Raw genomic sequence first — 16,391 nt, 5'->3', positions numbered from 1 at the left:
ATCTGTGAGTACCCTATGAGAATCACCAGCATAAAGGGTTGGCCAGAGGACTCGAAAACCTGATGAGAGTCCAAAGGCAAGTTTCAGCAATTGGGATTTGAATAAGTTTAGGGTTCAGACCTAAGAGATATCCTCAGCCCTCTCAATGAGATTTTTAATCCAAAAAAGGTGAACTTGCTAGGACAATCATGCCCTTTCTAGTGCCTGGGATAGGGAGGAGTGTGAGGTTTGGGAAGAAGGTTCTGAAATAGGAGAGAGAAGTAGACAAGAGCTCACAGAGGCACCCAATCCAATTCAGGCATGTAATAGAAATGGTAATCTGTGTGACACTATTTCTTGTTGTTGTAACTGGGTCAGTGCATTCCCCTATAGCAGCATCTCAGTGTCTCTCAAAGTACTTTGTAACTAGGCAGCCATCAGGTGTGTCCCTCTAGTAGCAGCTCTCCAATCACAAGCCAGAGTACTTAGTTACAAAAACCAGAAATAGTTTAACACAGATTACCTCTTTTATTACAATTGGCACCTCAAAGTTGACTGAACCCCACAATCCTTCAGGCAGTGTAGTTAAGGAACAAAGACAAAATGTTCAAACAAGTGGTTTTTGGAGTGGTGGTCATTGCCATGATTGCTGTTTTGGGGTATACCACTTACTATATAGCAAATTTACCCATATGGTAGTGGAAATTCTGGATTATGTTGGCAACATTACAATGACTGTTTTGTAGTTGCCAGTCCAAAATGAACTGGTACTCTGGCAAGTCCTGGCACAAGTGTATGTATTCTTTATGTCTGTGTTGCAGACTCTAACCCAAGTGAAGAAAGTATTTAGATTTGTGGTTCCCCTTAAAGCAGAGAACATAATGGATGTTGATAACAACCTAGAAGGCATGATTAAGGCTATGTTTGAAAAATTGATTAAGGAAAAAGGACTAGATCTGGTTATGGGCAAGGACAATGGGCAAAAAGAAAATGTACCTCAGGAAACTGTAGGTGACAATGAAAATGAGAACAAACCTGCTAGTGACCCTGAGAAAATCTGTCCTTTGAAAGAGGTCACTAAGCTAACTACTAATGCTGGTGTGATACACTCCAAAGCCCATAGACAATTCTCTCCTCAGGAACTTGAATCCATAAAGCACCATTTCCCTAAATTTGTAGATAATCCCTTCAAATCACAGAAAGAGCTTAAATGGGCTTTCAGGATCTTTGAACTAGATTTCAAGGATGTAGAGTTCCTATTGTCAGAACTGTTCAGCCCCCATGAACAGAGGCACTTTTTGAAGAAGACTAGATCTGACATAAATTTAACTAGGTGGCCAACTGTAGAGCAAAAGGTAGACATGGACTTTGCAAATCCCACCTGCATGTCCTACCTGAAAAGGTGCAGGGAGGATTTGCTGCAGGCCATGAAGCAATGCTGTTCAAAACCGAATGTATGAGCCACGTTTGACAAGATCTTGCAGGATAAAGGGGAACATCCTGCCACATACATAGACCATCTGTCAGAGATGGCAGAGTCAATCTTAGGTCTAGAAGCCAAAAGTGAAGAATCTGCAAGCTACATCCATAGGCAATTTCTAAGGGGAGGCACACCCAATTTGAGAACATTTTTCAAAAACTATTTCCCTAAGTATGACTCAGTTTCTTTGATTGAATTGAGAGACACAGCAGGTTACTTGTTTGAAAATAATTCAGAACAAAGTAAACAAGTCCAGGATCTTAAGGAAAAATTGGAAAAGACAGAGAATGATTTGAAACAAAAGGAAATTGATGAAATAAAGAATCTGAACATGGTTAGGACTTTCACAACATCTACCTACAAGAAGCCTAGTTACATGGGAAATCCAATGCAGAGAGAGATTAGGTAATGTTTCTTTTGTCACAGGAAAGGTCACTTGATTAGAAATTGCTTTTTGAAGAGGAAACATGAGAGTAATAACAAAGACAAACAAAATGCACGAACTAGGTATAAGAAGTCCAATTGTTGTTCACATTACAAGTTAAAGTTCTCACAGCAAGCACTGGACTTGAATGAAATGCAACTGGCCATAAAAACTGGAGCTAAGCCTAAATATTCTGATATGGTTAGAAAAAAGTTATGAAGCCAGGTCCATAAGATATGTAGTGTGACACTTAGAGATAGAAGACATAGTGAGAAAGAGCCTGAAGTTAGAAATAGTAAAAAAAAGTTGGGAAATTGTGAAAATTCAGTGCAAGAAAGTGAATCTGTGAATGATAGCCATTGCAATAAAGCAAGAGAAAGACTGAGACAGATTAAGGAAACTAAGGCAGAAATTAAGGAAATAACATCTCAAATAGTAAATGAGATGAAAGACTTTGAAATGAGTTGTATAGAAACTAAACAGGAAAAGTCTGTAGAGGAAATCAGATCATTCCTGGAGAACTTTTTCCAGTGTAGAGTAGATAATGGGATTAAATTATACAAAATAAAAAGAATGAATAAGTCACAAGAACTCAAGCAAAAGTTTATGACAGATACAAAGACACACAATTTCAATTCCCTAAAGGTTACTGTTGCTAAAGATGACAATGCTTTAAAAACACTCACAGATGAAGTTCCACCAAACTTAGTTAATTCTGTAAATAGCTTTATGGCAGAGGTACCCTTTTTAAATACATCTAATTTGAATCCAAAAGCTGAAACTTTCGATCCAGCATTGAGTGATTTAGAAAATGAAGCTGAAATTACTTTTGAACACAATAATTATCATATTCAAAGTATTGGAGGTGACATTTCAGTTAAATTTGAAAAGCAGGATGGAATGGAATTCTCACCAACTGGAAAAACCACTATGGATTCAAAAGACAGACTTGAATCCAACATTCTAATGGGCAAAGGGGGATCTGGCCAAAGCAACTGCTGTGATTTAGTTTCATATTCCATTGTAGTTGAAAATACAACCTCTAATGTAGACTTCATTGGGAATGGATCAAATCAAGAAGAATTAACTGAATTGCATGTGCACCTGGCAGAGAGTAGCAAAGAAATGGACACTGAGTCAGTGGGTATGAACACCTTAGCCACAAAGCCAGAAACAGATATATATTGTAGTGGGGGGACAACATGAAGACACACATCCTGATGGTACAGAGGGAAATGTAGAAGTACAAACCTTATTCCCAGAACAAAATAATGAAATAGAGGGAAAGATTCCTATCTCTACATTGTCTAATGAGAATGAAGATAAATATAAACCTCAGACTAGTGGTAGAGGAGGATCTATGGTTATTGACATTGTAGAAGATCTAGAAGAAGAAGCTAACCCCATACCATCAAGTTTACCAATTCAAAATGTAAATATGAAGCTTAGTAGTGTAAAACAAACTGAAACTGGTTTGAGACACACAGAAGCTGATGACATAGGCTTAGATCAAAACACAAAGCCAGAGTTACCAACATCTGACAAAAGTTTGCATGGCATTGAGCAAAATCCAAATAACATAATAATATATAATAACATACATAAAACATAATAACATAGTGAGTGGATTCAGTGATTCAGATTCAGATACTGTGAATTTTAAAACTATTCCACCCTAATCAGACTGTTCTTTACAAGATCTGATTTAGCTATTTCCTGATCAATAACAATAGAGATACTTGGAATAACAGACTCAGGTCTTGGGATGTCCACATTTTCCCCACCCTCCTTAGTCTAACAAGATTAGGAAGGTCTGCACCAAAATCAAAGATTAAGTATCTGAGAAAAAGGCAACAGACATGTGCAGAAAAAGCGGACAGACCCCTGGGCTGTCCTAAGTCAAGCTAAGCAATCATTGGTAAAAATGAGACACAGAAAAGTGATGTAAAATCATCTATGTTAGGCACATCGCTTCCTGTCTCTTCCTCTTTCCCTGGAGAGGTGACTCTGACTGGAAGTGTGCTAGGCATTTCGACATCTTGGATTGGTGGTGGAGAGTTTGCCTTGAGCTGATTCAGGTTCGGGCATCTGGGTTTAGCCCTTCTTTTTCTGGAGTTCTGGCTGACTCCTTCCTCCTTCATACTCCAAAACCTTACTTCCTTATCTCCTGATCTCCCTGCCCGATACTAGCCAGGCAGAGGGAGAAGGAGAGAAAAAACCTACTCCTTCTCCTTCTTCCTTCTCCTTAATCTCATCCACTATCAATTAAATGACCATAAAAAATTCCAGCTGACTTGGGTATTTTATTATTTGGGATTTCCCCTGGCAATCACTTAAATTTAGATTTTCAGTCTCAACCATAATTTTAACCTTTACAGTACTTAATCTGAAGGAATACCAGAAGGCATGATAATAATGGATGAAGACAATTTAGAACAAATGCCTTATCAGTTTTAAAAGCTTTATAAAGTAGTAGATGAAGAAGGGGATGTGTGGGACACAAGTGAAAAGATAGAATACCTGGAACCAATGCAAACAAAATCTTACCAAGACTATGATGAGGAATTATTCTTTGGGCACAGAACAAGTTGCATACCATTGGAAGAAATTTATGCAAGCTTAGGGGTTGATAATGAAGATGACTTATGCACATAATTGACCATATTAACAAGCAAACTGACAAAAATCACATGATTATCTCAATAGATGCAGAAAAAGCCTTTGATAAAATACAACACCCATTCCTACTAAAAACACTAGAAAGTGTAGGAATAGAAGGGCCTTTCCTAAAAATAATAAACAGTATATATCTAAAACTATCAGCAAACATCATCTGCAATGGGGATAAACTAGAAGCCTTCCCAATAAGATCAGGAGTGAAACAAGGATGCACATTATCACCCCTATTATTTAACATTGTACTAAAAACACTAGCAATTAGAGAAGAAAAAGAAATTGAAGGTATTAAAATTGGCAATGAGGAGACCAAGCTATCACTCTTTGTGGATGATATAATGGTTTATTTAAAGAATCCTAGAGAATCAACCAAAAAGCTAGTTGAAATAATCAACAACTTTAGCAAAGTTGGAGGATACAAAATAAACCCACATAAGTCATCAGCATTCCTATATATCTCCAATCCTTCTCAGCAGCAAGAATTAGAAAGAGAAATTCCATTTCAAATCACCCTAGACAATATAAAATACTTAGGAATCTATCTGCCAAGACAAACATAAGAACTATATGAACACAACTACAAAACACTCTCCACACAATTAAAACTAAATCTAAACAATTGGAAAAACATTGATTGCTCATGGGTTGGATAGGCTAATATAATAAAAATGACAATCTGACCCAAATTAATTTACTTATTTAGTGCCATACCCATTGGACAAACAAAAAACTTCTTTACAGAATTGGAAAAAAATAACAAAGTTCATTTGGAAGAACAAAAGATCAAGGATATCCAGGGAAATCATGAAAAAAAATGCAAAGGAAGGAGGCCTTGCAGTCCCAGATCTCAAACTATACTATAATGCAGTGGTCATCAAAACAATTTGGTACTGGCTAAGAGACAGAAAGGAGGATCAGTGGAATAGACTTGGGGTAAATTACCTCAGCAAGACAGTCTATGATAAATCCAAAGATCCCAGTTTGGGGGACCAAAACCCACTTTTTGATAAAAAACTGCTGGGAAAATTGGAAGATAGTATGGGAGAGATTAGGTTTGGATCAACACCTCACACCCTACACCAAGATAAACTCAGAATGGGTGAATGACCTAAATATAAAGAAGGAAACTATAAGCAAATTAGGTGAACACAGAATAGTATACATGTCAGATCTTTGGGAAAGGAAAGACTTTAAAACCAAGCAAGACATAGGAAGAATCACAAAATGTAAAATCAATAATTTTGACTACATCAAATTAAAAAGGTTTTGTACAAACAAAAAAATGAAGATGACTTTATAGATAAATTGAATTACATGGTTTATGCAGATACAGATTTTGAATGGAATAAGAAACATATTGAGAACTGGAGGAGGAGATATAGATACCCAATATCACTTCTATTCTCTGACTTCAAAAACACATGACAAGTACCATTCATGCTGTAACAGTGACACCAAGGTTTGTTGGAGTTCCATAGGGTAACATACTATACAAAACATTATGTGAATGAAGACTAGTCTTGGGGTAGCATAGAAAATATATTACTCCTGCAAAAGAAGAACAAGTAATTCATCAACAACAACACTCCTAAACTTGTAGCATAAAGTTTCAACTATATAACTAGGACAGACACAAACATCTAGAATGCTAGAGGAGCATGGATTTGCATTGGTTGAATTGGTTATCAAAGACTTTAACAGCAAGTTGTAGATGAAAAAAAAAAGGTTATCCATATTTCTCAACCTTCATCCTAAAACAGTCCATACTGGGGAAGGAAGAGAGAGAGGGCATACCATGAAGGTATTACTTCATAATTTCAGAGATCTCACTAGATACAACAATGTGATCATGTCATCAATGAAGATACATATACAGATGACATCTGGGGGAAAAAAAAGTTCTAGTCATGAAAAGCAGCATGAATAGCCCAAGGAGAAATCAATAACAGTCTTGTGAATGAAAGCCTAGTGAAACTATTGAAAAGAACTGGAGAATCCTTGCCACCAGACTACTGAAAAGGGAGCCCTGCACATGTTGTAATAATGAAAGGATAGCACCCCTGAATCAAATAGTACAGTTCCAGTAAGAAATACAGCCAGTAAAACAAAGGAAGAATGCATTTGAAAGAGTAGCAGCCACAAAGAAAAAAGCCTCTATATAATTTTTATACACAGTCTCTGCCTATCACACAGTAACAAAACAGAAAGGAATAATGTTTTTATAAATGAATATATAATTTTTCTATATTCTATCTCCAAGACATGATTACCATAAGCATTCAATAAATCTTCTAGTGAAGATTTAGCAAACTTGGAATCATTATTCTTATGCATGATGCTCACACCTATCCATGTAAAACACTTGTACACCTTACTTGCAAGCATGAAGATGTACAAATGCAAAAGCTTACCCCCATGCATGAAGAAATCACATGCAATCCTTACTTGTAGTCATGAAGAAAGATTGATAAATTCTGGCATTCATGAAGATTCTGTCTTACTTCCATGCAAAAATAAATTTTCACTCTTACTTGCACACATGTAAAAATTGCATACGCATGCATTGTTTGTGTGTTCCGGGTTCCTGACTGATTTTACCAATGGATCCTGATTGGAAAAACACGCCTTCAATCAAGACTGGACGATGGCGACTGGCATGTGGACCAGATGAAGGACCAGAGAGGAAGAAAGAGTTTCTACAAGAAACATGAATGGACATGGAAGGACTTTGGAACGTTGAAATCTTGGAACTTTTGACCATGAGGATATGTGAGAGTGCGTCGTACATGTGAACATCACATATATATGCATGCACACCCTACATAGCATAGGAAGATAGCTCATGGAATGGGTAAGTAGACATCGTTCATAGTTGCATAACAAACAGACACACTGATGAAAATTTCTGTGGAAAATCCAAATACATAAAGATATTTCTTTCTGTATAAATTTGCACAGAAATTTAGAATGATGTACATATGTAAATCTGTACTAAGTATATTCTATGGACACATGTACTTACTAAGGGACTAACTTGCTAACTATATTAGAGTAATTTATTAATAGTCTAACCACTAACAATAGTAGTAGCCAAGTGAATTTGTTTAAGACTTGGTAGAAATGGGTTCGAATCAGGAACACAGGTGATACCCAGTGGAATTGTGCATCGGCTGTGGGAGAGGGGGGGCGGAGGGAGGAAAAGAAAATGATCTTTGTTTCCAATGAATAATGTTTGGAAATGACCAAATAGAATAATGTTAAAAAAAAAAAAAGACTTGGTAGAGACATAGAAGTTCTGAAGTATAGAAGTTAGATTGTATCATAATTGTAAGTTAGCATTTGTTAGTGATAGGAAATTTTTCTTACTGACTTTATAGACATTAGGAAATGGGACATTTGCATATTCTTAATGTTAGGGGAATTGTTGAAATGATTTGAACATTGTTAATTGACTTGTTGTGATGTAAAAAAAAAAAACAACTATGTTCATGTGAATTCCCTTACCTAAACCATTTTCCCATTCTTAGCTTAGCATCTGGGTAGATAGAATAGCTAGGATGAGTTAGGATTTTGTTACTTTGGGGGGTAAGAGGATATTTAAGAGAGCACAGGGTGAAGAATAGATAGATAGAATTATTATGAAGGTAAGTATCATTGAAAAATGCAGGTTGCATTTTTTGTCGAATAAAAGGGGGGATTGTGGAAGAGAAATGAAGAGAGAGGGGATGCAGGACAATCCAGGCATGCAGACCAAGGTGAAGGACCTGATCTGCAAAATCAAGGTGAAGATTCCAAACGGAATGTTCGCAGGAGGAGGAGGCAGTTGGAGCTGGCGAGGGGGAGGAGCTGATTCTGTCTCTCTCTCTGGGGGTGACTGACCAAGAAAGGAGACTTTGGCTCTCTGAGTTTTTACTGACCAAGAGAGGCAAGCCTGGCTGAAGGGGGGAGAAGCTGAGAACTAATATTATTAGCTTTTGTCCCAGGCTGAAGGACCCTTGAGGGGGGCTTCTGGAGTTAAGCTGAGAGATCTTGATGGTTTTGTGAACTGAAAGAAGAAAAGAAGATTTTAAACAGTTGTCCTCCATCTCTCTGGCTGTCTTGGAGTCACAGCTGTGACTGGACTGATTTCCCAAATTCCTCCTATCCCTCCTTATAGATTAGGGAAACCCTCATCCCTCTTACCTCAGTTTCCCATCCTGTTGTTTCCCAATAAACACCTTACCTGAGAAAGAAAACAAGAGTATTTTATAGTCCACTCAGGGGGGAGGGGGGAAGCCAAAAGGCTTCAAGAAGTGGGTGGTTAAGGGGGGGGGAGTGAGGGAGGAAGAGGGTAGGAAATAGATTGAACCACTAGCCATTAAATAGGGATCAATAGGCTAACCCCAGAACATTCCCCTGTGGCGGCATCTCTCTCCATCTTCAGTATCTCTATTTCTCAGCGTCTATCTCAAGTGTCCCCACACTTAGCAGCCCCTTGTCACAAGTCAGAGTATCCAGTTATTGTAACAAGAAATAGCTTAACACAGATCATCATTTCTAATACAGGCATCAATTATAAAGGTCTTACAATGTGCTAGGAATAGGCACACAGAGACAAAATGATGAGCAGTCCTTGCCTGCCAAGTAGTCATATTTTAATACAATTATCACCTGCTCGTTGGAATAAATACTGCATAATCTGAGGAAAGGCAGGTGGACCTGACCTTGGGAACTATATAATGTATAATTTTAAATCTGTTACCCTAAACTACATTTCCTGGGAGCCTACTTACTTCCTGTCATTGCTTGCTTCCGTAGACAGGGGATAAATTCAGTGGGTGTTCCTCCTTGGGTCTCTTTTTGGCTTCCTGTCAGCATGGTGATGGTGGTAAGAGGGGATTCTAAAGAGGTTGATTAGCCATGGGCATGTGGTAAGTTGTATTTTGTTACCTTTTTATTCCTTTACTTCTAATGATCATTAATAAATCTTTAAAAATGCAATATTTTTATTATTGATATCAGTTTTGATTTTTACAATAGATACAACCACAAACCACTGTTTATAGAAATACAGGGCTAAATAATTGGAGAAATATTCATCAATCATGAGAGAATGAGCCATTATAATAAAAATGTCAATATTACAGAAATTATCTTACTCAATACCATACCAACTTTATAGATCTAGGGGGAAAAAGTAACAATTCATACAGAGGCCAAAATGGTCAAGAATCTCAAAGGAAACCATTTTTAAAAAGTGAGAAAAGGGGTTAAGAGAGCCAGATTCAAACTATATTTCAAAGTAGTAATTCTCAAAATAATTTGGTACTGGCCAAAAAAAAAAATAGATCAATCAATGGAACAGATTAGGTAAATGATATAGAAAAAGAAACCAATCTAGTTGCCTAGTATTTAAAAGACACAAAGATTCCAGTTACTCAGATAAGTGCTCACTGTTTGATTAAAACTGCTGGGGAAACTGGACAATAGTTTGGAGTAAATGGATTTAGACCAACATGGCGGACCATGGCATTACCCAGATAAACTCCAAAGGGGCATCTGACTTAGATAGCACAGATTAAAGAGATTAGAGAAACAAGAAAGAAATTATTAGATCTTTAGTTAGTGTAGGTTCTAGGAATGAACAAATTATGAAACTGTTAAAAGCTGACTCTAATGAGCAAAGTGCTCATGTACCAGACTTATAGATATATTTCTTATATTGCTCATGATTGATTTCCAGACCCTTGAATTGTATTGGGACTCAAATCTTGTGGTATTCTAACCCCTTCCCATGCCTGAAGTCCAGAAAGCTGGCTAGCTGTCTCTATAGTCTCTTTGTAATGTCAAAGGCATTCAATTAGCATTTGAATCAGATAGGGCCAGTCTGCTAAAGGTGAAATGAACTTCTGGTGTGGGCATTGGCCACTCCATTGTCTTAGGATTCAGTTCTTTGATCTTGTCCTTGATTACTGATATGATGCTAATTTTTCTGCTGTCACCTAATTGATTAACTATACCACAGCCCCCATTCCTTGTAACCTCAATAAAATCCAGTCTGTCTGTCTGTCTGTCTGTCTGTCAAAAAGCTCTAACACTATCCGAACTAGACAGCACAGGTTTGACATTATGCTGAAGATTCCCGAGTTCCTGTGCTTCATTTCCCTCTCTATGGCCTCCCTTTCTTAATCTTCAAACCCTTCAACTCAAATTCCCTCAATCCCAACTTCCCTTTCAGGTGGACCACCTATGAAAGAATATATTGTAGTTGCTGGTCAGCTTTAGTTAGAAAAAGTCCATGACCAAACAAGAGAAAGAAGGGATCCCAGGAGATAATATGAATCATTTTTATTACATATTATAATCTTTATACAAACCAATCAAATAAAGCTAAAATTAAAAGGGAAGCAATTAACTAGGGGGAAATTCTCTGCTACAAAGTTTCTCCACCAAGGTCATAATTCTAAGCTATCTAAGGAAATGACTCAAATAAGTAAGAGCTATGCCTCAATTGAGAACTGGTCTAAGGGTATGAGCAGTCAGTTTTCAAGAGAAGAAACACAAGCTATCTACAGTCATATGACCAAAAAAAAAAAGTCTCCAAATGACTTAGAATGGGGAAATGGAATTCACATCCATAAGATTGGCAAAAATAACAAAAAGGGAAATGGTGCATGTTAGGAATTGTTGGGAGTAGGAGAAACTGTGTGATGCACTGTTAGTGAATCTGTGAATGAGTTCAACCATTCCAGGAAACAATTTGAAATTACACGCAAAGAATTAAAAACTAGTGTAAACTTTTGAACCAACTAGTAGGCCCACACCCAAAAGAGATCAAAGAAAGAGGGAAAAGGTCCCATATGAGCAAAAATATGACAGTTTTGTTTGTGGTGGCAAAACCCTAGAAACTAAGAGTATCGATAAAGGAACAGCTGGCTAAATTGTATTATCAGAATGTCAAAGAATACTATTGTACTGTAACTGTAGATGATTTTGGGAAGACCCTGAAAGTCTTATAGGAATTTATGCAAAGAGAAGGCAATGGAACCAGAACAACTTATGCTATTACATCAGTATTATAAAATAAATAATTGTGAAGACTTTTATAAAATTATGGAGAATGAAATCCATTGAACCAAGAGAACAAATTATACAATAAGAATAGTTCTATAAAGAAAAACAACTCTGAAAGCTGGAAAAACTATGACTGTACATGATTCCAGAAACATGCTCACTGCCCCTTCTATGAGATGTGATGGATTCAAGAAATAAAACGAGCTGGAGAACTTATTTAGCAGAGCCAATGAAGAAGTTCGTTTTACTTGATTATGCATGTTTATTACCAGGAATGCATTTTTCTCTTTCTCCCCACCCTCATCCCTCCTGCCATGGAATGCAAGATGTGAATGAGAGAAGAGAGATTTATGTTAGCTAAAAAGATAACACTTTATGATATGCAAAGAGAAATGATAGGAAGATGATAGGACACGTAGACAGTGAAGAGATCAGAATGGTCACAGCTGATCCTGGTGTCAGTGGTCAAGGGACAGTGAAAGCAGGATATAATTACAAAGGGAATTTTCTTGTTGTGCTATATTAGAAATGCATAGGATTGGTAAGTACTGAAACCTTCAATAAAAGAAATGATTTGGGGTTTAAATGCTAAATTCAAGAGGCAGGAAACAAGTTTAATTTAGCTCTCCCAAAAAAGGCACATTCTCAGCAGATTTATTATCTGTAGCCCCCAGTAATGAGAATAGGCCCAATAAAGGGCCAGAGAGAGACAGAGACACAGAGAGAGATTCAAATTCAACACACATTTTTTTTAAAAAGACTGGGAAGAGAGAAAGTCCTAGGAGCTGATTCTTGGCTAAAACTATACCTCCAAGAGACTAATGTTTATCATGTTTTCCAAATCTATTGTTCTCTTGAATATAACCATTTGAAAGAATTTGGTTATAGGGTTATACCATTTAGGGGTGACATGCTTTTTGTTAGAATTCTGGCATGTAAAAGTGATTAGTGTGTTTGTTCCTCATTTGTCAAATTATACCTATTAAAATTAAATTAAATTTTAAATTAATTAGTGGAAAAGATAATAGGAAGAAGGAATCAATAGGACTTAGGGAGGGACAGAGAAAAGGCATAATATAATATCTAAAAGGCTGACCGTGGACTCAGGAAAATGGAGATTCAAATTCAGCCTATGACACTTTCTGGTCATGTATTCCTGGACAAGTCATTTCCCTTCTGAGCCTCAGTTTCCTCATTTGAGCTGTGAGATAAAAGGCCTTTGAACACTGAATCAACAAGATCTGAGATGCTTCTGATCAGAAAGGTAGCCCAGGGTATCATAAAAACAAATCTGCCTCCTTTGTTTTCCCTTTAAAACAGCTAAAAGATGAGCCCTCAGCTCCCTTCCTTGGCCAGCTTCCTTTACCCTCTCCAGATCATGCAGGCCTGCTGGTCTCCCAGGCAATATTTCCAGAGGGCTTGTGTCCTTTCTTATGATCCCCCTTCCCTCCTTCTGATCAGTTCTCTTCCCTCCTCCTTCTGTCAGGCAGAAATGGAAGGCTTCCCAGATCACCCCAGGAAAGGGCTTCTAGCTTTTGGGAGAGCCCCTTCCTGCTCTCCTGCTCCCCACTCCTGATTGGGTAACTTGACCTGGACATCCATGAAGTCAGTGAACTTGCATTTTGCACCCACCCACCCCATAACCTTCTCTTCCCTCTGAACTACCTCCTTTCTCTTCCTTGTTCCCTCTAAGCACCAAAAGCCATCCTACTCCTTAGGAAAGTAAATGCAATTCTCCCGTGCTAAGGGAAATATGAAGGGAGAGATACAAGGGATATATAAAACATGGCAGATGACCCAGTCTGACTCCCACCTCAGTGGGATTCCATGCTGTGTGACTGAGAGCCAATCGCTGTAAGAGGGACATTAGAGAGAGAAGCATAAGATGGGAAGTTGGCTGACATTGTCAAAGAACTTTGGAGAAAGTGTTCTAGAAGCCAGAGGGAGAGAAAGAAGGGTTAGCTGATGGACAACAGTCACTTGATCCTTGGGCTTGGGCTTGGACTGCCTTTGGGATTGTGGTCCTACCCAAGCAGAGGGAGGAAGAGCTGCTTCTAGGAGCTTTTCCTCTCTCAAGTCTTTGGAGATCAAAGGACAACCCTCCAGTCCTTCCCTGTGGTTCCTGATGAGCCAAAGAGCAGTTTGGAGCAGATCTGATTATCCCTGCTGTCTTTGAGTGTGTGCCCACTTGTCTGGGCTTTATTTTAATTAAAGCTGGGCTTTGGGATCCAACCCAGGGTCAAACCCTGCAGTGAGCTCTGACCTTCTGAGCCCTGTTAGCAAACCCTTGAAACCCACTTTTGGGACTAAAAGGAGGATTTTTAGCCAGGTAGACCTTAGACAGATTTTGGGGTGATTTGGTTCGATCAGGGATTGTGTCAGCTAGCTTCAAGAAATGGAAAAGTTTTGTCTAGCGACAAAACGTAGCCAAGGTGGGAGCGAGAGAAGAAATGTAGAAGTCGGGACCCCTCTATCCCTAAGCCTCGCCTCCTAATTTATTTTTAATTAAAGAGCTAATTTGTATATATCTAAATATCTTGTTGGTTTCAGGCCTTACACATTTCTGGCTCAGTGAGTGAAAGTGGGCACCTGCTTCCCTTTCACTAGTAAGAGATACCCATAAAATTACAGCCGGGTATTTAGACAGTTCCCCAGGCTAAATAACACCTTGGTCCCCTTTCACTAACCTGTTTTTTCATCACTTCGGCTCAGTTTCTTTATCTGTAAAATAAAGATAATAATACCTGTAGCCCCTGCTTCATTGGAAGCTCCGATAAGATAATATGTGGGAAGCAGCCTTAAGAACGTTAGAGAAAGAACATGGATCAGTGGAGAAAGCCTCACTGCCAACATTATGAAGACCTCTATTCAAATCCTGCCTCCAACCCATATGGGCCATGTGGTCCTGGGCAAGTTACTTAACCTCGAAGGGTCCGAGGCAATTCCCTCTGATTTAAAGGGTACAGAGTAGCTCCTGTCTTGCCTGGGCAGTCTCTACGCTAATGAAATCTGGGTGCCCTCCAAAAAATACTTTATAAATGTCACTGCTATTATCACTCTTTTTCAAAGTTTGTATTCCGAATTTAACAAAACCAAATAAAACAAACATTTTCATATACAAAAGAGAAAAAGAAGCTTGTACATAAATGAAAACACAGATCTCTCATATGTTTAACTTACTTCTTATCTACATAATAAATGCCATCCACAAGTGTCCCAAGCCCACCCCACCCTCCCCACATCCCACCATGTTCATACGAATTAAGTCTTTCATGTTTTCACCTTGCAGTTCACTCATTGCTGTTATAATTCAATGTGTTCATTTGCAGTTTAATTGGAATAAAAACCCCAAGCTAAACAGATAAAGTTTCATGGTGGCATCTCAGATATTGGAAGATGTATAAAGTCTTCCCTGTACTCAGGAGATCTCACAGTGGAAGCCATACACATTGGGTCCTCCCAACCCTTCCCAGGTGGGAAAATCAGAAGGGAAGCAAGAGAGGGGAAAGGAACCTGAGATGAACTTTGAGTCAGGTAATGGGTCTTCACCTCTAATTAGTCATTCTCCTCCTAGAGCAAGCCCTGGACCCAGAGCAAGGTCAAATCCAACTGGGGAGTGGGGAGAGAAGGCTTTGGATGGTGAGACAGCAGGTGAGGCTGGAAGAGACAGCCAGGGAAGCCACTCCCAGGGAGATGCCCTGGGGACGATGGAAGCTATCTGATAGTTTCTTACTTCACAAAGTTCAGTTGTTTCTACCTGTTGGGCAGCCATTGTTACCGTTGCTTCTAAATTTTGGCATCCTGGGGCAGACCTCAAGTTCCCAGCTAGCTCCAGTTAGATGCTCTGACTCTAACATCAGTCTGGACTCGGGGGTTTGTTTGATCCATGCATCTTCTCTCTTACCTCAGCAACCAAAAACCTATGGTGGACCCATTCCTGAAGAGGAAGCTCTCCTGGTTCTTCTCCTCCCTCCTTCTGTGCTACAGTGAATCCTGATGCCTGAAGGGATGGGGGTGGTTCTCATCTTCCCCTCTCCCTCCCCCAATTCCCTGGGAATTCCCAGCACAGGACCCAGGGCTACAGGCTTCCCTGCTCTGATGGAGGATTTGGAGACTTTGCAAAGAACTGAGAGGAATGCAGACAACTGCACCTACTATTGGACAACTGACAGGAGGTCTGCCTCCCTCAGTTTCCAAAAGGGAAGCAGAAATATGATGATTTTTGCCAAGTATATTCTTTGTATCTGTCTGTATCTTTATTTCTCTGTCTCTCATTTCTTTTTTTTTAACCCTTCCCTTCCATCTTAGAATCAATGCTGTGTATTGGTTCCAAGGCAGAAGGGTAAAGGCTAGGCAATGGGGGATTAAGTGACTTGCTCAGAGTCACATAACTAGGACATGTCTGGGGTCATATGTGAACTTAGAGCCTCCTCCTATCTCTGGACCTGATTCTCAATCCACAGAGCCACCTAGTTGCTCCCTGTATCTCATTTATTTATTTTTTCCTTTTCAATAGAGAGAAATATCACTGTTCAAACCAGATTATATACTTTATACATGAGGCTGTAAAGAGTCTTGGATGGAGAACCAAATGACCAGATCACCTTGGACAAGTCACATAGCTTTCCTGGACCTCAGTATAGAGGGAATCAATCTCTGTGATCTCTAAGGATCATGCCAAGTCTTACAATCTGAGTCGGTGCTTGGTATCTAGGAGATATTTGTTCTTCAGACATTTTAGCCTTGACAGACTTGGAATTCTTGGAGATACTGGAGTGT

Source organism: Monodelphis domestica, chromosome 8, assembly GCF_027887165.1.
Source record: "Monodelphis domestica isolate mMonDom1 chromosome 8, mMonDom1.pri, whole genome shotgun sequence".
NCBI classification, from domain to species: Eukaryota; Metazoa; Chordata; class Mammalia; order Didelphimorphia; family Didelphidae; genus Monodelphis; species Monodelphis domestica.
Note: the sequence above shows the minus strand (reverse complement) of the source record.